This window comes from Limanda limanda, chromosome 5, assembly GCF_963576545.1.
Source record: "Limanda limanda chromosome 5, fLimLim1.1, whole genome shotgun sequence".
Classification (NCBI taxonomy): Eukaryota; Metazoa; Chordata; class Actinopteri; order Pleuronectiformes; family Pleuronectidae; genus Limanda; species Limanda limanda.
This window is the reverse complement of record NC_083640.1, coordinates 12,656,990-12,682,476: the sequence shown is the minus strand read 5'-3', so window position 1 is coordinate 12,682,476 and position 25,487 is coordinate 12,656,990.

Sequence of the window (25,487 nt, the reverse complement as noted above, 5' to 3'; positions counted from 1 at the left end):
TTCGCTTCTCCCGATGTTGCTTTGAATTCTGCACAAAGTCCTTTTCCTGTAGTCCTCTCTTTATTCTGGATGAATACGACGTAATCTCTCCTTTTTGGTGAAAATTTGTAACAGCGGTAAACGTCCTGAGGAGTGCTTCCTCCGTTCTCTCTCTCTCTCTCACCCTGCAAGGGGTTCGCAAATGGACTTAGATGTCGTGACAGGAAATGATTCGTCAGTTGCAGCCGTACAGATGCGCAAGCAGCTAAAAGCAGCTTATGCACATTGGAGGGCAGTGGAAACACTTTCACGCTGGGAGAGAACGCCTGTGATCTGAATGTGTGTTGTACCTCAGCGGTAATCCCCTCAAAACATTTTTTTCTGCTTACAAAAAACATGTGGTCATTAAGTGTCTAGTGGAACTCCTCCTCTGCTTATGATATACAAGGTCAGATTAGAGGAACGTGTAATATATCAAGGCATGATGTGAGGTATGTGGTGCACACCCAGCACAGCAATGATTATTAAACATGAAAGTATAAATCCAGCCGCAGATTGTGTGATGAAACAACATTAGTTTTGTAATGGATTTTGTGCATTAGTGGTGTTGGACTCCACTCACTGTGACTCACTGTCTGTGTCTTGCACACACACACCCCTCTGGAGCTCTTACTTACTGTGGATGTACTAAGGACCACACCATTACTCAATCTCCTCAGGCAAAACATGTGTTCCAGGCCACCCGGCCCCAAAATTACTCATGATCTTTCAACACTGGAAAAAGAAAGAACCCCCCCCCTGAAAAACATCCACAACTGGATGACTTCTTTCTGAAGCGTCGTTCTGTGTGTGATGAATTGTTTTGTTTATGCACTTTTGCATTGGAGTTACATTTTTGTCTTGAAGGTGGATGCCTGTGTTATGTTTTCCTCATCCTACAGTGAGCTGTAAGCTTTCTATTGTATTAGGCCGCAAACCACACATGTGTTTTTCTTTTTAATAAAGGTGTAATAATATGATTTGACCATAAACGAATGGCCATTTGATGACATCTGTGGTGACACGTTTAAAACAAGTCCTTGAAAGTGAAATAATAGAAAGACCTCCTGGAATAGGGGCATTAAGTGAGGGATCTTTTGGGAATGAGGACAGGATCTTTGCCCAGTTAATTTATCATTGGTAGAATTCCTGGAGGTCTCATGGAATCATCAATCTTTCCGATTCTGGTGATGGATGGGCACTGGGGCTCTGAAAGTTAAACTACGGTGCCGTGGGAGTTGTCGTGTGTTAGGAAATGTGATTTTAACCAATTCTACCGAGAAATGGCCCGCTGCTCATAATTCTTCCTTTGTCCCCTGTGCATAACAAGATTACTTTTTTTTTCTGCGAATGCATATAAAACAAGACACAGAAGAAGGTCTCTGAGAATGTGAGGAATGTGTCCAAATATCTTATTTTTCTCTGGTTATCTGGTGAGTTGTTTTCTTCATGTCTATTATCTTTGCCCACTGTGACGGAACTGCATGTGTTGGAACATTCCTCATCTTTAAGCTCTTAGGTGAATGATCCTTTTTAATCATAACAACTTAATTAACTCCACAAAAAAAGTGTAATTTACAAACTCCTCTCAGTGCAATTAAAAGTGCGAGGTCTGCAGTGGTGTCAGAAGTCTGCCTCAACTCGCTCCGTCTGAACCCACCAAACTCCATTACAGAACTTCAGTAATTGTTAGAGGGAAAAAGGGGTTTGGTTTGTTGGGATTCTCATTGAACTGAACTCAAATTAACAACACTGCAATGAACACATCCACACAACTGTGACTGCGTTTGAGTAGATTTGCCCTTTTTCACAAATGCTTCTTCCCCAACCAATCATTGGTTGTGTATTTCACTGTCTGAACTCGTCATTAGTCAGCATTACTTTTCAATATAAAATCATTAAAGTGGAATTCTGATCTTTGCACTGAGTCTGGCTCCAGACCCAGCAGAACATCTGATGGAGATGAATTGAAGTCCATCCAGAATTAATGGAGGCTTCCACATTTTAAATTCTGTTTTTATTCGAAAGTTCATACAGTAATATAGAAAGCTTGGTTTGGTTGATGTATGCGTGAATAGCTGTGTGGTTTGTAGTTGATTAAAACCGAGCTCGGTTTGACAGAATAGTTATTTAGATGCTTACACAGCTTACAAATATGTATTGTTCAGTGATATTTTAATGACCATATTCCATCGTGCTGTGGCAGGTTCAGGAGATCTCCTGGATATCAGATACTTTCTGCACACTTTGATGTTACTGGGCGGATTTGGCGAAGTGACATGCCACTGCAGTAATTGTGCCACTAATTTGCTTCAGACTGTTTCTTCAGTTAAGTTTACGGAGTCGCGGTGCACCTTCAGAGCTGCGATATGATCACATCAGATTTATGCATGAAACTTTTTCATGTCAATGCTGGATCAATTATACGGCATGTCCCGGGTTTTACACTAATGTCCTTCAAAGAAAGACAAATAGGTCTTAGATAGGTCTAGAACAGATCTAATGAGTCCGAATGCTTGTCAACGAGGGATAAGAAATGGATAAAGAAAGCGCGCTGCCTCATTTAGCAATCACACAGGGGTGTTTAATGACACCTGGAAGCAGCCCAACATAACTTCAGATCCTATGCGGTTGGCCACTGAGCAGCTCGACTTCAGAAGCTGGAGGTTAAGTGCGCTGCTCAAAGGCATCTCTGGGGTTTCTGCCGAGCCATGGAAGTGCATGACTTATTCACTTTCCAAGATCAGAGTTTCAAAGCTGATCAGGGATTTGAAACACAACTATCAAGTTACAAGTATGTTTCTCAACAGTTTAACTTTTTTTTTTTTTTTTTTTTACGAAATATACAGATGTTGAGTCTTGAGAGGTTGTTCCTGTGACTAAAGGGGAAATTTCTCCGGTAGAAAGTGTATAATCACATATAGTAACTAGAATTGCACTCTGCAAAGTGCATACCTCCACCAAGGCCAAACAATCCTTAATATGAGAGATCTTTTTAAAGATTTTTTTTTTTTTTGGGAGAAATTGATGAAAATGCCCTTGAAATGTAACAATGTTAGGGAAAGGAAAGCACTTCCCTCGCCACTGCCCCGGATACCTCCACCAAGTATACGTCGGCCTAATGCTCGTCCATCAGAAGCTCTGTCAAAGCTGGGGTTTTTATCTACTGTCTCCGAACACCTGGCTCTCATCAGCCCTGCTCGCATCCCACAGTAACTCATCATTAACAATTTCAATCGGGCAAAGCACAGTTATTTAGAGGCGATGGCATTCATCCAAACTGGCTAAAGGCAAAACTTCTACCAGCAAACAAATTGTTTTCTGTCGCTGACCCTGATGCATTTTCTCTACTACTGATTCAGATGTGGCACTGGTTAACTTTTCCCTGGTTTTTAATGTCATTGCTGATGGACATGCCTGTCGTGTAAAACAGAATGAAAAAGATACAGTCATTGGTTCTCCACAAAACGTTGTATTGTTGTATTGCATTGTGGCTTCATACTACAGCAGTGCGAATTGCTCTTGCCCAGTAGTTTTTCTTCTTTCATTTGTATAGGTTTTAATTTAAATTTTGTAAAGGTTTGATCGTTTACTATTTTTGCATTTCGCTTATTGTGTTATGTGCCTGATAACGTGCTGCTGTAACCCAGGAATTTCCCAGTTTGGGATCAATAAAGTTCATCCATCCAGTGCCTCAGGGGTCCATTCTTGGTCTGTTGATGTTTACATTTACACATAATTGTTCTTATAAATATATCAAGGTCCAATTTAAGTGATGCTTCTATTTCATATGCCCCCGGCTCCACCACAGCCCAGTCCCTGACTCATCTTCTGTCTTTGAAGCCTTCCAATTATCACAGGCTCATTTTTAATGCAGGAAAGACCAAGTACATGGGGTTTCTCCATCTCCACCACCCTGTAAACTTTAAATGGTTCCCATATCTCTCTTGTGCAGTCGTGCAGTTACTTTGGTGTTTGGCCTTACAGTAGGTTTTATTGTCATTCAACAATTGGTTCAAACATTAAAAATGAAACTACACTCTTTTATAGAATTAAATGATGCACCTCATCCAACTGCAGGTCCACCTTCAGGTCTGCCCTTGACTAAGGGGATGTTCTGTATTGTCATGTTGCCCGATCAACACTCCAGCACTAATTACACTCTATGCTTTATCACAGATGACAAATGATCATACTCATTGCTCTTCTCTGCATCACATGGGAGGTTGGACGTCCTCACAGATGAGAAGGATTGGCCACGTCATTTGTTTAAAGGCTCTTATTTAAAGGGGACATATTAAGAAAATTTCACTTTTGTAGTGCTTCTACACTTTAATTTGGGTATCTGGCATGTCTACCGTCCCAGAAACTCTGGAAAAATACAACTCCCGCGATTTGTTGTGGTTCCTCTATGTCAGAAGCTATACTCTAGATGTCCTCGAATGGGAATACACCAAACTAATACGTATTAGTCAAAAATGCCCATGTAGTACCCCCCCCCACCACTCGAACCACCACTGGAACCACCCCTCGACCCACCCACTTTTTCAGTCCATCGGAGTTCGGCCGGCCGCCATTAAAGTCTTGCAAGCCTTGGAAACACTCGGATAAGCTAACTGCAGCATGAGTCGACTTCCACACCCAAGATGCTCAGTGCTGGGCTGCACAAATCAGCACAAATGTCTTCATGTGACTCCAGCTTCAGAAGACAGAGCTAACCAGCCAGGGAGCTGGGTGAGAGGCAGAGGAAACAGAGCCTGCGTTTGGGCTGAGTTACCTGCCACAGCTCCCTCCTCAGCCCCGGCTCCGTGAACGCGGAGCCGGGGCTCCTGCTCTGCGGCTCCTGCTCCGTGATCCCGGAGGAGGCTGCCGGCGCAGAAGCCGCGATCTCACGATCAGCTGGGTGGGAGGCGGAGGAAACAGAGCCTGCGGTCGGGGTGAGTTACCTGCCACAGCTCCCTCCTCAGCTCGGGCTCGCACAGGGGCTGCTGGCTCCATGTCGGCTGCTCGCTTCTGGTGGATGTGTTTGTTTACGCCGGGGAGCTCCGCCGGCCGGAGCTCCGACTGGACCTCCGCTCCGCGCTCCGGCTCGCACTAGCTGCCTCCACTAGCTGCCTCGTACTAGCTGCCTCCACTAGCTGCCTCGCACCACCGTAGCCCAGAGCCATCGCGTAGCCCGGAGCCCGGCGCCACCACCGGTCTCCGGTTGCATTGTACCGGTGCCGGGGGGCTCGCTCAGCGCCAGGGTGGCGAAGCGGAGGAGGAGGAGGAGGAGGAGGGGGGGGGGGGGGAGAGCTGAGCCTTATAACTTTTGTGGCTCTTACAGATTTGCTCCACGCAGCCCGAGCTGCACGAACCGGTGCCGGTCACCAGCAGCTCGTTGCCGCCTTCGTCGCTCGCTTTATAACAGACTCATACCCGGGGTTTTAAGTGCATTTCGCCGCAAAAGTTGCAGCAGTGTTAGCTTCCAAAGCTAGCCCCGGCATCCCTTTGCCTGTGTGTCTGTGTGTGTGCGTGTGTGTCTGTGTGTGTCTGTGTGTGTGCGTGTGTGTATATATGCCCTGTATGAATAAATATACACATACAATTAAATACTGTATACACACATATCTAATGCATGTATTTAAATAAATGTACATCCTTATCAGAAGGTGTAGTAGTTTTAAAATTGTAGCTTCAATGAAGAAACACAACAAACAAATACAGAAATATATAAAATTATTTTAACAACCTTAAATATGCTAAGGAGAGATTTAGGAAGTGAAAGTGGATGTGTGTGTGTGTGATTGACAGGGGGGGGCGGGGTGGTGAGAGGGGGGCGGGGCGAGGAGAGGGGGGGGGCGGGGGGACTCAAAACAGGTCAATCTGAAGAGGGCTGTTTTAGACAGGGTAAAAAGGCTGCTGTTTTAAATGATCCTTGTGGTATTTTGACCAAAAAATGTTACAGACATTTCATTAAGACCCCAAGGAACCATATCAACTTGTGGTAAAATGGGCATAATAGGTCTCCTTTAAACAATCTCACCCACAACCTCTGATCTCTTCTGTCATTTAAGTCTCGCATCACCAAGATTTAATAACTTTTTAAACTTAGATATCCTATATGCATTCATTTATAAACAAGTTTCAGGTGCTACACACTATTAAAATGCAACACACTGCAAACTTCCTTCAAACTACAGTTTTTACATTTCCTCTGTAGACTTTGAAGCTTCATTGTCGGATGTTTGTTTTTTTCTTAATTTATTGTATCGTATAATTGTTCTATCTTTGTTTTGTTGACTGTGTTTTTGATTGTTATCAGGTCTCTCTTGGAAAAGAGATCTTAATCTTAATGAGACTGCTTAATTAAATAAGGATTTGAATTAAAATCGTTTCATGACTTTGTGTATAATCCTGCAGACAAACAATCAATCTAACAGTCAGACAGGGCTGAAAACATAACCCCTTGGTTGAAGTAAATTATGTAACTCTGCAGCATTTGCAAAGGAATAATTCCATAAAGTTTTGTTCTCTGGCATAGTACAAGGTATATTGAATCTTGAAAATATTGCTTTTGTAATAATCATTCTCACGTGGACCTTCAGTTTTTTATCCAACATAAACACACATCCTAACAATAACCTCCATTAATAGTTGGTGCCTTTTCAGGAATCCCATGTATTATATTGTATTTGTTTCTATTTTTATATGCTTTCTGCATAGATCACATGCCCGATGAGTTAAAGCCATATTAAATATCATGAAAAAGTTAAAAAGGACAGAACCTTTTCATTCTGCTTGATTCCATCTCTAGTTTTCATGTTGGCCATGTCACTTTATCACTTGCCATCTGCATTCACGTGATGTGCCTTCTAGAAGTAGAATAGTTTTAATATGCAGCATTAATTTGTAGAGTAGTCATGTTCACCCTGCAGTTGTGTATTAACTCTGAGCTATTACAGTTCTATAATTGCTGTTATTTAAAAAAAGTTTCCAGCTAAGGTTCAAACACTGAAAAGAAAATCCATAAGAACCTCATTCTGTCACATTCCCCAAAAACTGTTCTCTGCCACCAGCCCTTTCACCCTTTTTCCATTACCGGTAGATAGTGAATGATCACTTCAAAAAATAGAGAGGAAAATGAAATTCCTATTAGCTCTAATTACTTTTCCCATTTATCCTTGGGAATGACATGAAGATTAATGAAGCTCTCCACTATTTTAAGCAAGCTTATTCAAATGAGTGATTTTACTCCCCTTATATCATTGCATCAATCTTAACACAAGATGATTATGGGTTACTTTTCCTTATCATTATCATTATTATTATTGTGATTATTATTTAAGAACATTCTTAGTATTCTTTACCATGATTTTCGTTCAGCATCCACAGGAGAGTGATTTGTACTGATATGGCAGTAAATTGTTGGTGTTGGGTAAAATCCAAAGGTCTATTCCAAAATTGGAATTAGCATAATAGCTTTGGCCCCTAGTCTTGTGATGAGAAGTATTGAGTCGGTCTTGTGGGTTTTCCATGCACATGTCACTGAGGGGAGGTGACACCAGCCAGCAAACCCCAAGGAAACTGCCAGATTAAAACAAATCTATGGTTTATTACTAGACACAAAACAAGCAGGGTTTAGTCGCTCTATAAATTCAAATATTTGCATTACACATAATGCAAACTTCACTGATAAAGTCCCTGTTTACACTGTGTGCAATAACGGCAGTTAGCTGTGTACTGTGCTAAACTAACTTGAGAGGGCGGCAAATGCATTAGTGAAATCCCATTAAAACAAGTTTTCCTCCTAGTAATTGTCACTCTGTGTTGCTCTTTCTCTCTTTTATCTGCCTCCTCCTGCCTCACTCTTCTCACTGCCCCTCCCTTTCATGTGCTCCTCTCCATCCATGACGTCTGGATGGGAACTTTCACAAAGAGACCAATCTTTGTGTTTTGTTCGGTAATGGAGCAGAGTTGAGTGGAGCAGAGATGGCAGGGGGAAAGTGCCAACTGCGCCCTCCTACGCGATAATATTGTCATGTTAGATTACCCATCAGGCTGTTGGCACTGCCCTGCCTCTCCTTGAACCCCAAACCCTGCTGAAGAGCAGCCAACTGCTAATGGTGTTTTTCCACTGAGAGCTGTTGGCTGCATACAGTGCAGTGTGATATTATACTCACTCCTGCCTATTAAAGCTCTTAATTCTGAAGTATGTTTACCAGTGTGCCGCCGTGCTATTATATGAGCTGTGCAGTATGACGCCATGTTCACCGAGTAATCAATTCTTTATTCTAAACAGTGTTAAAAGGCTTGATATCTATAAATGTGAAATCTGTGGGAGCAGCTCTATTGGTGCAGTGCCTTGCTCAGGAATACATAACACAGACATGAGTCACCAAATACATGGCCACCAGCTGGCAGACAGAATGACTGTGTTTTACTAGTGACTACGATAACTAGTCTAGCAGTTGTTCTGTGTGCTTGTTTGTGCAATTGGACATATTTTACCAAACCTTACACATCAGTGGTCAGTCCCTCCGAGGTGTTGCGATATTGTGATTGCAAAAAACAAATGCATCCGATTCTCATCAATTTTGTGTAAGCTTGCAATTTTTTCCTATTTCCACAGATTTTCAGCGAGCGTTCGATGTATAGGTCATGACTTATAGCCCCACTGTCCTGCTAAGTATCATGATCTGATTGGGTAATTTATGAGACTTGGGCTTTAAACACTGCTCTGTGTGTCCTGCACCAGATGGGTTAAAAGCAGAGGTTAAATTTCCCTCCTTGCATGAGTGTGCTTGTGCATGTCTGTGCATGTGTTTGGGACAAATAAATGCATCTTAATCTTATCATAATCTTAAATAAGAAAACCCACTTCACATAATTATATCAGAGTGGATATTTGTCTTTACCCACTGGGACATACACTCAGACCTGGCTTAGTAGTAAGAGTGGTTAACCCTACAGCACATATCAAGGTAAGTTTTGGTCAGCCACAGGTCTGCATATGTTCAACAGCCATGATAACTTATGTTTAACTTTTGTCTAAGACATACCAAACATGGCTTTGAGCTTTGTGTGTGCACCAATCCACCCAAAGATGGATTATATATTGTACTTTATACTGGACTGGTGCAATGAAAACTCAAAATGTTTGATTTCAGCTGGAGCAATGTCCAGACAGACATACTTACTTTGTATTTCTGGCTGTCCATTTCAATATCAATTCTGATCACCACATATTGATTTTATATTTTCTCACAATCTAAAATGATTAAAATATTATTTAATTGTAGCTGTGCTGTGTAGAGCTATGGGCAGTGTATTGATACACTTCCTGCCATTGTTTGTACTGTCCCTGTCTGTTCCTCTACCTGCCCTCTATGTGTGCCTGTCATTCTGGGTGCGCATGAGAACAGGTGCATATGCATATATTTGTTTGACACAATATGAAAGAACAAGGGTGTATATTTTATAAAGTGCAGTTATTGGTTTGTCAGAAAGCACTTGAAAATGTAAATACTTGCATTGGAACAACTTAAAGAAGCCTAAACAGTATGATTCAATATTAAACCCAGCATGATCAGCTACCGGCACAAAATAGAATCTAATTCTATGGGGAACACTGGATGGATTTCAACAAAGCCCATTTAGGACAAAGAGATTTCAGGGTTTAATGTAATCTGCACATAATACGTTTTCGTCCTGTCTTTGTTTTCTGCATGATCCACCACAATCACAATTTCATTGGCCTACAGATTATTCTGTTTGAAGGAATGTAATTGTCGGCGTGACCCAATAGCAGAGAAGGTGCGTCCCAGTGGACGGGACGGTTTACATGCATTGTATACTCCCAATAATTTTAAAAAGAAATGTAAGCGATAGAAGAGAATTTAGTCTAACATATTATATGTATGTTACTTTTAAAAACAATAAAAAATATATATTACTGCATTTTCTCTTGCATTATACCACAATGTATGCATCATTACTTACTAGATTGTGACACAGACTACCTCCGTGATGTCTACAGCCATTCATTCCAATTTCCTGGAGAAACAATCAGTTTTAAATCTACATTCAGACAGATGTGGTGAATGTGGCCTGATTAAACCGTATAAATCAATTTCATCAGAGATTTATTCAGACGAGATAATTAACCATGACAGATCTTTGATTTACTCAAAGCTGTCCGAGAAAGACTTGTTCCCCTCACTGATTTATATTCTTCCGATGAGGTCCAGCCCACTGTAGTGACAGTGTTATTGTTTTATTTCCCCCCACTCCATATGTCCAATATCCGCCTCCTAACCCTTTTTTCTTTGCTGAAGAATGCAGTTGACATTGCTGTAATTGGTTAGGCAACGAAATGTTCGAATGAAAAATAAAGATCCCGTCAATATGGTGGATTTTGTGGACATTGTTGAAACCCCGTTATATGACTCACATATCTATTTATATAATGATAAACCTAAAAAGTCATGTGCGTTTTCACTTTAAGGTTTAGTTTAATTAATGCAAATCATTAAGCAGGCTGATTAGAGCAGGTCAAACTGCAGCAGCGTTCGTCAGCATCCCGACACTTCAGTGCTGCATATTATTCAGAGGCAGGAAGTAATCAAGTCTAATCTTGGATCTGTGACTGACTCACTGAATCCGAGGAAGGAAATGTCTTTGAATTCACAACTGGTCTTATTTGAGATGGCTGTGTTTCATTTTTTTCTTGGAAGGAGTGCGAGACAATGAAAACTTGTTGGAGATATATCCTCCACCTTCTTCACATCATTAGCTGTACAAATTAATAATTAAAATGGGGGCATTTGTAATCCAATCTTTAAAATATTTTCTTCCGTGGCGGGTCTGAAAAGACGAAGCTGTCAAATGTGTCTCTTAAGATAGTTTGCCATTGAAGTAATTCCTAAACATAACTCAAACAATGTAATATCATATCTTGATGCATCATTATCTTGCATGAATCAAACTGTGAGTTGTTACCGTGCTGAACTCGGTGTTTGTTTCCACAGGGGCGAACGCATAAGCAAATAACAGAGTGACACTTAATCATTGACCGTTTATGAAACCATATGTGACAAATAAACATTGAAAAAAGTCAATGATCCTCAAGTTGTTTTTGACCTTATTTTTACTCCATTAAAAGTGCAGGCCATTTATCAATTCCAAATTATGCTATTACCACAAAAACAGATCTTGGAAATGTCACAGCTGCATCTATTCATTTCTCAGGTGTGCAGTGATTCATATTCCATTAAACAAATACGTAAAGGGTGTCAATTCCTCTTGAAATAAATTATCCTGACCTTCTTGAAATTAGATTTTGAATGCAAATCACCTCAGCAGTGGAGGGGAAAACTTTATCAATATCTTAGGCATGAATACCAATGATAAATGCGTCTGCCTGGAATCAATATGTGTGTGAAGATAGCCTGTATATAGGCCAAACCACTTGCAATTTCTATACAATTCTTACGAACATTCAAAATTTAATATAACTTAATAGGATAGAAAAATATTGGATTTGTTGTGAATAAATACATATGAGGAAAAATAAAGCTAAGCCTCCACCAGCCACAATTATAGATTTATTGAACGCTTCACTCCACAGTCATCAGAGCCACATACTAAATCACATAATCCTCAGTCAACATGAAGGCCGCTCACATCGAGGACTATAGACTCATGAAATCTGTTCCTCCTCTGTGGGCCCGGTCACACAGTATCATCAAGCTTCCTACAGAACCACAGAATCCATCACTGCTCGGAGTGGAGTGGCATTTCCAAATCTACCAACAACAACTGTTGCATCTTATCACAAACACAGAGATAACGGCTGGAGGAGATTGGCTAGCCCGTCACTGCGGGCCACAAGGGAACCATCTGAATGTACCAGAACCCCCGCTGGGTAATCATCCCCCATGAATACATGAATATATCTCTCCCTCTCGCTCTCTCTCTCTCTCTCTTACACACACAGAGACACGCTCACACGCCATTTTCTGAGAGAGATTGCATCAGAAGTCCACTGGTCTGAAAAACGAGGGGTGGGCGGGGGGAGAAGGAAAGAGCATCTATCACTCACAGGACAACTGCTGAGGACCCGATCACAAAGCAATAAAAAACAGAGCAGCTGCTTGACCGAATCATTTAGACACAGAGACACAGTGGACAGAAGGACGAGTTGACATTGAGCGACAGCGCTCTCAGATGTTCTGCTCTTCGCCAGCGAACACAGAATCATCCCCGCTGACAGTTGTTTTTGTTATGGAGTTGTCAAGGTGTATATAAACCTTAGCAACAGAGTCTTACTCCGCTGGGCTTTTGGTTTGTTGACAGATAAATGATATAGTTCCACTGATGTGGTTATAATGGCAACGTCTCAGTTAATGCAGCGCTCCGGTAATTCAGCTTCTGTTCCATCTCTGCTCGCCTTAAACTTGTAATGGAAAAAGTTTTCACGCTGTTGACAAGCACTGACCCAGACGTGTGTGTAGTTACACACCTGCACACACACAAACTTGAACACACACACACACACACACACTGCAGCAGCTTGAAATTTGTTTCCATACCTTTGTTCTTTCTTAAAACAACCAGAAGAAAGATCATCTTAAATCAGGAGGATTTTATACACCCAGAGATTAGGCTGTCAGGGAGCTCATTTTTCGAAGGGCAATACATACAAATCATTTACCCTCATTTATTTCTGGGAGGCCACTGTGTTGGCACAGCTGTGATTGCCAATGCAAATGAATTTGGAAAATAGAGAGAAAAAAAAAAACATCATTGGATGGAAAAATGTTGAAACTGAGGCTGAAGCATCATCCAAGATATGACTATGACCAAAAGACATTTCCGGTGTTATAAACCATTTAAAGCATCTGCTCAGCCTTCAAGCCCATGAATCAGTTATTCAAACCATCCTTTGTGTATCATATTCCATTATCCATCTATAGCTGAGACAAACACAGCGTCTTGCTTTGACCTTAACAAATGGCTGTTTTGGTTCCAGTACCCTTCGTTATGGGAGACAACAACCTTCTAGCTATACATTTGAGCATCACCTCCATGTTAACTGTTGCTTTTACTTTAGCAGGTTTAAAACAACACAAACAAGGGGTGTTTCCCCCCTTATAGCTGAACGGTAGCGGGTGCAATCAGACCATTGATTATCTTTGACCAAAAGTTCATGCTGTTCCTCTGCGGCACATTTCCTGTTTCACATTCCAGCCTTGTTTGCATAAATCCAATGCAATAATGCTCCAAGCATATCCAACTCTAAACCCAACCGCTGCGCATGACCTGGGTTCAAATCTAACTCGGGACCTTTTGTGTCCTGTTATCTTCCTTTATTTCCCTCTATTCCAGGAATGGGTATTAACTTTGATTTAATCAGGTCAACTTCTATTTAATATTATTCAGATTTGTATCTATGTACTATATTTATCACAGGAGCTCTGTGGTATATTTTGAGAAATAGCACTATCAACACACTGACTTGAACTTTTTTCAGCCTGAATATATTTGAAGAGTTTAATTAACTGAGGCTGTTCAGCATTTACTAAATCTTCACTTCTCTCTGTCGACGGTAAACTTCAATGTCTTACACTCTCTGCCTGTGCTGAGCAGTGTCACAAAGCTGAATTGCCTTCAACCAATTACACCGTCACTCGAATGAACAGGGTGGATAGTGACAACCTGTAATTATCATTTTTTGTGAAGAGATTAATTCTTTCTGCACCAATGTGTCTAATCAAGATGGACCCTGTCTGCGCCGACAAGTCAGTGGGTAAGAGATAGAGAGGTATTTGAGCACGGGCCAGCAAATCCCTATAACCCAAGCCACAAACTCTCATTCAAGACTATGACGTTTAATTAGTATCAAAACTTGTGCAAGTAGGAAATGAGCGTGCATGTGATATAAGTGGGAAACCATCCTCCTGAGGGACCGTCTCTGCTCTGCCTGCACCAATGCAGACCCTGGAGCACAGGGCTGTGACAAACCTGTTCCTCCCCAGGCGCTTGCAACTGCTCAACACAGACTTATCAGGTTGACTTTTAAAAAATTGGAGGTGAAGACAGTCGCAGATATTTCCCTCTTTTTGATTAACAACTTTCAATACAATAACGTCAATCATGACGATCGCAGATATCGATGATGACATTTCTACTAGACATAATATATTTTTTGACATTAAAAGTTAAAGTAACATATGGGATCGCAGACAGATATTTGAAATTTACATTTTCATACAAAGATTTGGAATTCACCAAATGTAATTGGTTTGAAAATATCTTGAAATACTAAAGTGAAGGTATTGTTGAATCTGATCATTGGTTGACTGAGTTTCAAAATCATTTGAGGACCCGTGAAGTTCAGTTAACGTTAGCATAGCGATTGTCAGGCTAGCTGAGACACAAAATATTTCATCTGTTTATTATTTTTTACACTATTCACTTTGCCTTCACCTTCGATTCTGTTTTTATGTTTAATTATTCATGAATGGTGCATAATTTATTATACACTTATTTATGCATGACTTGTTGCCTAAGGGTGGTGTTGTTTTGTTTTTCTTTCCCTCGGTGAATGTTTGAGACGTACTTCAGTTCCGAGGCTTTGGCTGTAAAATGATCGTTGCAGCAGCTCTAAGTTTAGAGTCTGCTCTTCCTAGCCAGAGGAGGAACGATCAGGCTTCACAGAGTCGTCTACTCATTCCGAACTCTGCTGTGAATTATAGGAAACCAAGATGTGGAAAATATATATATTTAAATATTCACATTAACTCATCGAAAACAATAATTTAAACAATGTATCATTGCACTGCGCGGGGCTATTGTGAATATTTGTTTAACCTTAATCGAGAGACTGCACTTCAGATCATTGCGTTTACATTGTCTCCTTGTTTACGGCTCGTTCGTTACGAAATGAGCTTTGACACCAATTTTCATTCCAACACAAAATGTTTTTCAACAAATGCATTTCAATTTAGATCTGAAAAACTGAACCTAATGAAATCATCATTACTCAGCTAAATTAAGTGTGAAAGGATGAGCTAAACCCGCTCCTGGGAAATCAGATATTGATCTGACAGCACCAGACTCTTCTGACCTTTGACCTTGAAAGCTGCAGGTGTGGATGATACTGCTGCATGAGCTATAATCTAACTAACATTAGAACATGCAGGTCAGTCAATAGATGAAACGCAAAATGAGTGTGAACAGCAGGGAGCTGCTTTCAGCTGTGAAAGCTAGCGCTGAGGGTCACTGTTGTTTTGTTGCAGTACATTACACTGCTCATCACTGCTGGAAGCAGTTAGAGTCATTTGGCCTGTGTTTAGATTGCTGGTGCAGTGGAAGACCGTGAAGCTGTTTTCATTTACCACTCTGTTTTTATTGAAATGTTTTGAGTATGTCAAATCTAAAATGGAAAATGGTTTATTTAAATTACTGCTACACATGAAGAACACATAATTGTAATGTCTCCTTAAGCTACCTTTAAAGATAAAGCTTATCATATGCTTTGTATTTTACCAGCATGTTAAAGTGCTTCACTCAAGCTCTAAGAATTTACATAATTACAATTATTATTTGATTAGCACGAGAGACAATCTACTGAAAACAATAACCACAATGATGATTCTCGTGTAATAACATTGACTTTAAAATGAATTATGTGATGAGACTCACAGGAGAGCCTGAGAGACAGAGGCAGCATTTGTATGATGGATGGGATGCCAACTTCTCTGTCAGTCACTCACTGCACTGCTATTTCAATCAAACATTAAGAGAATACAAAATAAAAACATCATTAATATCTTCACATTCTGTCATGTCACTGTAAAACAAATATCTGGATTCTGTCAACAATTAATTTGTATTGTCCACTATTAAAACTGAACTTCATCAATCTATTCCTTTTTACCAGAATGGCAGCGGCAGGCAGAACGCACTGCAGCTCAGTGCAGTACAGGTTTATTTTCCATCAACCTGCACAGGCAGCCACTTTTAAAAGGGAGTCTCAATATGAACTTGTCAAGTTGATTTTGAGTTACTGAACTAAAGGTTTGAAATATGTATAAGCTTATTATTCAGCTGCAGTGTGATTACTTCCGCCAAGAAGGTGTTGGTCTGTTTTTTGTTTGTTTGTGTATTTGTCAGCAGAATTACTCAAAAGGTACTGAACAAATGTACACCAAACTTGTTAGTGCAGATCCAGTTCAGATCATACAATGTTTAATTTACTTCCCATAGCACTGATACATTTGTGTCAACTTTTCAGGAAGAATGTATCAATCTTGATGAACAAAATCAGACATATTGAGACTTGTTTGATGGGAGGTGCTTTTCTACTTCCAATACTGTAATGTATGTATGTAAAGCTCATATTGAGGTTGTTAAATTTGAATTAGATTAGATTTGGATTATGACTCATTTACATTAAAACATTTACATGCTACAATGTTCAGAAAACGCATCACTGTCCTCATGCTGATAATTGCTGCAGCTCTTCTTATCAGCCTCTGTCTGAAACATCTGGTTTTATCTCCTGTTGCTTTAAGCCCCCCCCCCCTCCCCTCAAGGTTAAGGTACAAAAAACTAAATAAAGATCTAGCGACAGAGAAAAAATGGGAAACAATCCTTATACTGTATGTCTGCTTTAACTTCCCCAGTTAATTTCAGTTGCAGTTTTGTTATGTTTTCAGATGTTTTACAAACTAAGGAAGGCATTATTCTCTGGAGCTGCCTGAGGAGTGGCCATTGTCTCTAAATGTGGGAAATAATAAGTCATTTAACCCTGTGCCTAATGTTTTTCTCCGAAGATAAATCTTTTTACTCTTGATATGAATGAACTAGAACTGCAACATGCTGCCCTAACACTATTTGAACAATTTGAAAAACGCATCCTGTGAACAAAGAAGCACGTAAGGATAAGAGTAATGATAAACAATATTTTTTTAACTATAACACTATTCATTCATCCATCTTTGGCTCCATCCATTTAACAGGTTAACAGTGATTTACAGAAGGTACACACACAGACAGACACTTAGTCAGACAGACAGACAGACATGTTCACATGTAGAGGTAATATAAAGTTTCACCATCACCCATTGTGATCACGTTTGGACAGTGGGACTTTGTCAGGACCTGGAATAAAATAATGCAACTGGAGAGGCTCACGGCTGAGGTCTGGATCGACTATTGTGACATCATGCGAGCAGCTGCTTCAACTGTATGCCTCTGCAATATAGTGAAGTTAAAGGAAATATGGACACAGCCTCCCCCTCTGCTCCTGAGTTATGGCTTTAAGAAAAGTGATTTTGATGATCAATGTGATGTCACAGCAAAAATTACCATTAAGGCTTCATCTTCCCAGCAGACTTTATCTATTTCTGATCAGAGTTGATGATGTTTTTGGCAATAAGACAAAAATGTAAAAAAAATAATTGTACACATTTTTCATCATAGTGAAATTGACCTATGAACATGACATTTGAATCAATCTGATTTAATCTATCAATCTAATCTGATTCGTTCAAATTGGGAGAAATTCCCTCAAGGGGTTCCAAATATCAAACTCACGAGGGTGGGGGGGACAGGCCTACAGTACAATGGCCTATATACATATGTGTAGACAGACAGATGGACATCTTGGACACATGCTGCCTCTGGCCAGGGCTGTTGCCAGTGTGGAGGCACAAAACCTAACAGCAACACTCTGGTTTACTACACAGGAGTAAACCACAGGACTCAATGTCTTATGTTTTGCTGACAAAAATCTTCTTTGCAGCAAATTATTTTACAGCTCATTTTAATTACTGTGTTTGTTACAGTAGAAAAACTATCTTTACCTAATGCTGTTTATATGTCTTAAACTCTGATTCTTGCATTATTCTGAATCTGTTTCTGCAGAAGAACTGCTAATTTTATTCCATTTATCATCTTTTCAACGTACTCTGAGGTGTTCAACAGGACTGAATATTTTTAAAAAGGTGCCACAATAACGAATGTGGAGAGAAACGCTGTCAGGAAAGAATTCATCATGGAAATAGTGCATATAGGGGAAGTATTCATCTCTCTTCACCGGTATTTGTAAAAGTGCCATGCCAGTGCTGTAGCTACGACCGTGATCGATCTGCTCAGTGCTGCCAGGCCACAGAGCAGCAAGCAGCTCTGGGGCGTCAGTCATTGCTCAAGTCTCAGCTCAGGGGCCCGCGCTCCGCTGGCAGCCCTGCCCTATGTCCAACAATGTGAGATTGCGGCATTTGAAATATTAAGCAGGAGCAGGGGGAAAAGAGCAGAGTCAGGCTTTCACCTTTGCACATGTCAAATACACTGAATGTTATGGACCTGTGCAATATATGTGACACCCACTGCGAGGTTGAGTGGAGAGCCCACCCTGTGGCTTTTAGCACACCAGTGAATAACGTTTGGCTTTTGAAAAGCCCATTTCCACAACTGGGAGGAGAAAATATGATGCTGTAAGTCACAATGGCAAACTTTGTAAAATATTGAGTTAGTATCTCAAAATAATAAGAAATGATCTGAAAATTGTGACTTACGGTCATTACTTTGAGAAACTAAGTCATTATTTCAAGTTTATGGTTGCAGTAACTTTGAATTCTTAAAGTACTGACCTACTACGACTCTCACCTTTTCCAAAAGCCATGTTTGACATGACATTAAGTTCATTCAAATATATTTGAACATCTATGCCAGTGTCCTCTCTTGTCATAGAAACACAACACTACTTTATGAATTTACTGATGGGTCAAGAGGTCACGCAATAGGTCAAGCTGACAGTTAGCGCCCTCTGCTGGATAACAAGGCTACAACTACTTTAGGCTATATGATGCAGTTGTGACCCTATGTTCTGAAATCCAACAGCTCACTACCATTCTCATATGAACTGTAAGAATGAGTTTAATCGTGGCAGCTCTATCACCTATAACATCAGGCTATGTAGACAGCTCGAAGACATTACTGTACATGAGGCGCATTATTCTTAAACACTACTTTACTCCACGTTGTTTTCAACTAAATAAAACCATGAACACGAGAGCTTTTGTTAGAGTCACATCAGTTTATACACAAGCGTGTGTGTTTGTGTGTGTGTATAATGTGTGTGCATGCTAAACCTGACAGATCTATCCAGTGAGAGCCCTGAGCAACACGATGCCTTTTTCTAACCACACCCGCAGCTGCAGAATAATTCTGACGCCCCAGAATCCAATCTACTGATAAGGCAAAGCACATAATCCATAAAGGAGCTCACGGGCCAGTAGTTCTGTTTACTCTTTAGGGACCAGCCTTTGGCAAATGACACTTTTTTTCACTTGCATAAAACATATAGAGTAGATGTATATCTACAGTATATAAGGAGATAGTCAGAGTGCGTGTATATATATGTGTCCTTTTGATAGCTGCTTATAAGAAGTCTTTTAAATGTACACTTATCATTACACCCACAGTGTTATTATCTTAGAAATTGTGGGAAAGCCAGCTCTGTCAATTGGTTCTCCTATGTGTATGTGTATGTGTATGTGTATGTGTATGTGTATGTGTATGTGTATGTGTATGTGTATGTGTATGTAAGCACAACTGTATTGTAGAAAATGAAGGGACACAAAGGGAATATTCATGGTGGTGAAGTTGTGTGGTGGCTGGAGAAGCATAAAGCTGAATTACAGAAACACCTCAGGGGACATAGAGCCTCACCAGCAGCTTGTTCTTCTGTTCTAACCAGACAAAGGAGGGATGAGGTGTCGGCAGCACAGTCAGACTCCGTTATGGTTGGAATGATCAAACTTCTGAATCTGACAGACCTTCAAATGGCAGCTGAAAGACACATATTGTCATTATTCTCCAACACTCACTTTTCCGTTTGAATCAATATACCTGTAGCATAAAATAATAATACAATATCCTCAGCAAGGTTGTAAAATGAAGCCGCTTCCCTCATAACTGAGAATCTAACTATCAAAATTCAAACCACCTTTTTGTAAAAAATGTCATGAAAGGTTACAAATCATTATTTTTAAATCAAATTAAATTTGAAACATTTTGAGATTTGACAGCAGTAAAATTACCCTCATTCTTTTAACCTGATATTTATGACTTTTCCTAAAAAGACCCAAAATACACAAGAATGAAAATAAGTAAAAAAAAAAAAAAAAAAGAGAGATTATAAAGGTGAGTGAGCTGCCATTTCAGTGACTGAGGCTATGGCAGCAAGAGGCCCTTGATCTGATCTCCCAAGATGAGGTTCAGATAGTGATTTGGAGGAGATGTGTCAGAGCAGGAAGACAACAAGGAGGAAAACTCTGATGAAGACATTGATAGCCATCCGCCCATCCTCACTTCCACATCAAGTTGCAGGCTGCTTAATGGCATCGGAAAATGCCATTCCAGTGACTTGGTTTTAGCAGTTGTAATGGTTCTGCATGGTCATATAATAAATCCCAACACTTCCAGAGTGTTCTTTCCATTCTCACTTTCAATCAAATATATTCAAATCCTAATGGCTGTTATGTTTTCATGTCTTAGGTAAAACTGGACATGATATTGTGTGATAGAGGTTTTTCTCCAAAAACGATGAGTGTAAAACCCTACAAAATACACTCTAACTGCTCTCTGAAACATTAATTAAGGATTAATCATCCATTTATTTATTTTGGTAGGCTATTTATACATTCTAAGACCCAATGAGTGATTTCTTGGCCCCGGTCGATATTGACCTGGACCATACTGGGAAGGCATAAAAAATGCACAACATGTGAGGGTAAATACAAAGTAACTTATTTTGCTTCATGCAGACTGAAAAATGATGTGAAGTGAATAAAGGGTCCCAACAGAAGGAGAAGGTACAGTTAAAAATGAAAAGTGGACAGTATGATGTACAATTGAGTACGATATTATTCTTGAAATGTCCAAAACTTCAGTCACAGTTTTACATCAGTGAAATACTCCTTGTAAACTAATAAGTTGATAATAATATAGTATTTCATAATTTATATTTGAGGTGGCCCAGGGTGGACTAATCGATTCAACATTTCATATCAGATTTTATGGCTTTATATGATTGTGGAATCTTGATCTGCAAAGACATGCAGAAGTGTCGTGCAAATGAATTTCCATATGTGGTGGCAAATAACCTCGAAATAGGTACAGGTACCTCGGAGTTCCACCTTTGATCATAGGGAACTAACTCTAGCTGTGAAAAGCAGCACTCCATGCAATCGTAGGCGAAACTCGGAGCGGAGGAAGGTGACTAAAGCTAACAATGTGAAATGTAATGATTAGAAAATAGTACGTATAAAAGAACCATGCAGAAAATTACAGTCTCTTTGAAAGGTTCCATTAGGTATAATAGCAAATCAAATTCATATAAAGTGAAAATAAAACCTATCATTAACCCAAACTGTTCTTTAGTTACTTCCAAGCAAATAGTGCCTCACAATTATTTTATAAGACTCCTGAAAAGAACAACTGTGATCTTTTGTTACATTGACTGCACCCTGCTGGTCTCTTACAGGGGCTTTGGGTAGAATTACCATCCAAGTTCTGCAGGACCGGAAATCACATGCTGTGTGAGAATCACATCCAAGCTCTCTGACCTGGTCCAACAGCAACACGTGGATCTACTAGTGTGCTGCTACAAAAAGGCTACAAATAAATTATAGCTTTTGCACGCTATGATGTGGGGAAAAAAGGCAAGACAAATTGTTCCCAGGTTACCCCCGGGGAAGGGGTGGGAAGATATGAGGAGAATTGGCGGGGCCTGTTTGCAGGAGCGACAGATAGATGTTTCCATTTTTGGCCCTCCTTTGTCTTGCTGTTTGCATGTTTGACTATAATTTCCAGGTGCTGTGCGACTCCCATCAGATTTTTCTCGGGAAACGAGGCAGAACAATTTATTCTTTCGCTGTCAGGATAATTTACCGAGAGGATAATTGGAGTTTGATGATCATTTTACTGTCAGAACCCTTTAGATTTATGAATGTCAGTGAAACTGTCATGGTGTGACACAAAACCCCAAAAGGACAACGCTGAGGGACTATAAAGAATGTTGTTGCTCTTACGTCTGCCTGAAATTCTGCTGCCCTTTGGCATCTGGGTACAATCTGTTCTCTACAACCTATAACCCTTCAAAAAATTCACTTGGCAAAGGTTCTGAATAATTCAATCTTATGTAAGGCTTTCACTTTGCACTTACTCTTCAGAAAACAAGGGTGAGAGACCCCCGACCTTCAGGTTGTACACAGCCAACAAAACAATTTGATCTGCCCACAAGACAATTCAGAAATACATACAAAAAAAGATCATGAGTGCAATTTCTGTTTTTAACAAATGAGAATACCATTAAATCATGGACTAACTTGCACCTCCTGGCTATATGCCTGTCAGGTCAGGGTTAGAGTGAACCAAACACGCATGCAGCTGTCAAGAAAAGAGTGTCTCACAATAATTTTGTCGAAGTCAAAAATAAACTGGATGAGTTTCAAACGCCCTTGGATGAAAAGTATGCACTTTGTTGGAGTTTGGTTCTAAACAAGCAGCTTTCACAAGACCATGTTACACAGTCAAGTTTATGGTGTGTGAGATAATAGCGAAGAAGCTGAAACCTCATTTAGAAGGACATTTGTGGAGAAGTCTCCTCTTGCGACTGTGGAGCAAATAAAACCAACAGAGTCAAATTATTTGTGTGCGTTTGTCTCAAAGAAACTTCTCAGAGCAGATTGCTGATATGGAACAAGAGGGACATTGGCCAAAGGTTTCAGTCTCTGGCCTGTGATGAAACATATATAACATTTAATACCCAATTAGCCATTTTTTAGATGAAGTTGGTGCGAGGGAGAAATGCTCGTAGGCCGGGCACTACCTAAGCTTGTTTGGACTAATGGAAATGATATTGTGAAAATTCTAATGACCCTTGATTGTGTTTCATGTTGCCTGTGCTAGGAATCAAGTTCAACATATCCAGGTTATCTATTCATTATCCGGCTTTATTGTCTAACGATGAACAAAATAAGATGATTATGTGACGTCAGCCTTCTTCTGCTACCAAAGCAAAGAGGAGAGAAGCATTTTAATAACTCACATCAGAGGAAAATCACAGAGTCTTGTGTTGCTCTGAGCTGCATTGATGTTTTGTAGAAGAGTGGACTTATGAAAAGTGTGTGTGTGTGTGTGTGTGTGCGTGTGTGTGTTTGTAAGCTGAGTGAATCAATACACTGTGCTCAGCTCGACACAATCAGATTTTACTCATTTGAAAGGGAAAAATAAAAATCAACGTGGGGTGGTCTCTGTGCTTGTGGCCACAGCGAGTAAGAAGGCGAAAACTACAGGAGGCCCTTCGATATATTTCTCTTGAATGCGCTCATACCTGTTCTTAGAGCTTTCCACTTGTGATCGAATGAATCAGGATGGATGATAGTACCAGGTCTGAACAGAGCCTATGGGTGGTTTTACAACTAACCTGTTATTTCCTTCAGTGCGGGCTAAACAACCAGAGGGAGACCTCATTCTGTTTCCAGGTGGAGTCTGGCCAAACAAACTTACAACAGAATTTCACAATGTGACTTCAACAAGGTTTTAACAAGACATCATGTGCTCTGCTTATATCCTAATCATTAACTGCATGATTTAGCGACACCACAAACACAATGTCCGTCCCTGTTTGCCATTATTCTTGAAAGCTTTCTAATAACAATGATATTGTTCGCAATGACTTATACCTTTGATACCAAGATGTCCTTGTGATATCAGAAAACATAAACGTTACAAGCATTAGAAGAAACACTGCAGGACCTTCCGTCAGTCCCCAGATTCTGACATCCCCATGTTGGTCCATGCAGCACTGATGATGAAGACTGATCGTCACCTTCAAATACCTGTTTTGGTGCTTTTGGTGACCTTTTGGTGCTTCTACATCTGTAGATCAGTTAATTTGGTCGATACCGAGGCAAAAGAATAACATGCGGCCTCGCCTTTTAGTTTTAGGTTAATTGTGGTTACAATAGATATTTTGTACCACAATGTTATATAATGTATAACAGTCACTGTTCAACATCAGCAAGTGGATTCAACAGAAGGCTAGCATTTTAATGAGAAATCCTGGTGTTTCTCCACTTTAACAAACTGCATTTGTGTGTGTGGTTTGGACCAATTCTACCCTCTTTCTGAGGCAATGATGATCCCAACTAATGTGTTTATTGGCTTTTTGTCCAATCTATCTTGTTCTTTCGTCGCACGCTGTCCTTAGGGTCTAAGATTGGTGGTGCTGGGGACTGCTGACAGGATTGGTCTGTTTGTTTGCTTTGACTTGTGTGATTCATTTCAGCTCAGATTTCTTCTCCATTTGTTCCCGGTTCATTCAGCTGTAGCTGTGTATTCTCTGTAAGGTCCTTTGTGACTTTGTGTAATAAAAGAGTGTACAAATGAAATAAACTTTCACGGGTCAAAAAGGATGATAATTGTCTAGGTGGAAGCCTGTAGAGCAGAGGTTCTCAACCTTAATTCATGTTATGAGGATGTCCCTGTTACACTAAGGTAAGAGGTAAATCAGGTAAAAAACTAATCATTTGATTATTACAATTCTTAAACCAAAACTGTACAAGCAATTGTACCCTTATAGCGTTTCCTGTACCTCCTCAGCTATTTTTTCAATCAACAACATATCCTGTTTTATCCTGAAAAAATCTCCGAAGCTGTCCTCTCTGAAGAATAAATATATATCAAACATCTCTCAACATGACTACTACTACAGGGATTCATGACTACTCTGTTGTTGGTTTTAGCTCAGACCCTACAGATCCCTAGTATTCGCGTCACTCTACTGACTGAAGCTGGGATAACCCCTCAGCTCGCCCCACTTGGCTTGACAAGGGTCCGCCATGCTCCAGGGACCCCGATGAGCTGGAGTTACCCAGATCCAGCAGGGAAGCTTTCCCTCTGAGCACCATCCAAAAGCAGCATCCACCCTTAATAAATTGAGCAGCTGGAGCTCCCATGAAGAGGAGCTTGTAAGGTAAATAAATTTAGCCTGAACTGACCCTAACTGACAATCTAATCTGCATGTGTGTTGACTGCTGTAGCTTTTTTTAACTCTGTCTCTCTTTGGTTAAATCGGAATTTTCCAGTCGCAGTTTATTTTGAGTCTATTAAACTGAGGGATTTGGAGGTTTTTGAGAGGTTTTGTTGTTGCTTTCCAGGACATAATTTTAATGTTTATTTGCGGAAGGTCGGGCAAAGGTGTGAATAGACATTAACTGAAAGTGCTAACAGTCTTTTTAATCGTACAATGTAATTAGGCTGTTAGCATGTTTGCAGTTGCTTTGTTGGGAGATAATTTATGTTTACGTTTTGGGTGTCCGCTTAGTGGGTGGTAGTGAAAAGCCACCAAATGAAAAATGCTAACAACCTTTTCATTTGTACAAGGACGGTATAGTAAAACTCATCCCCCACTG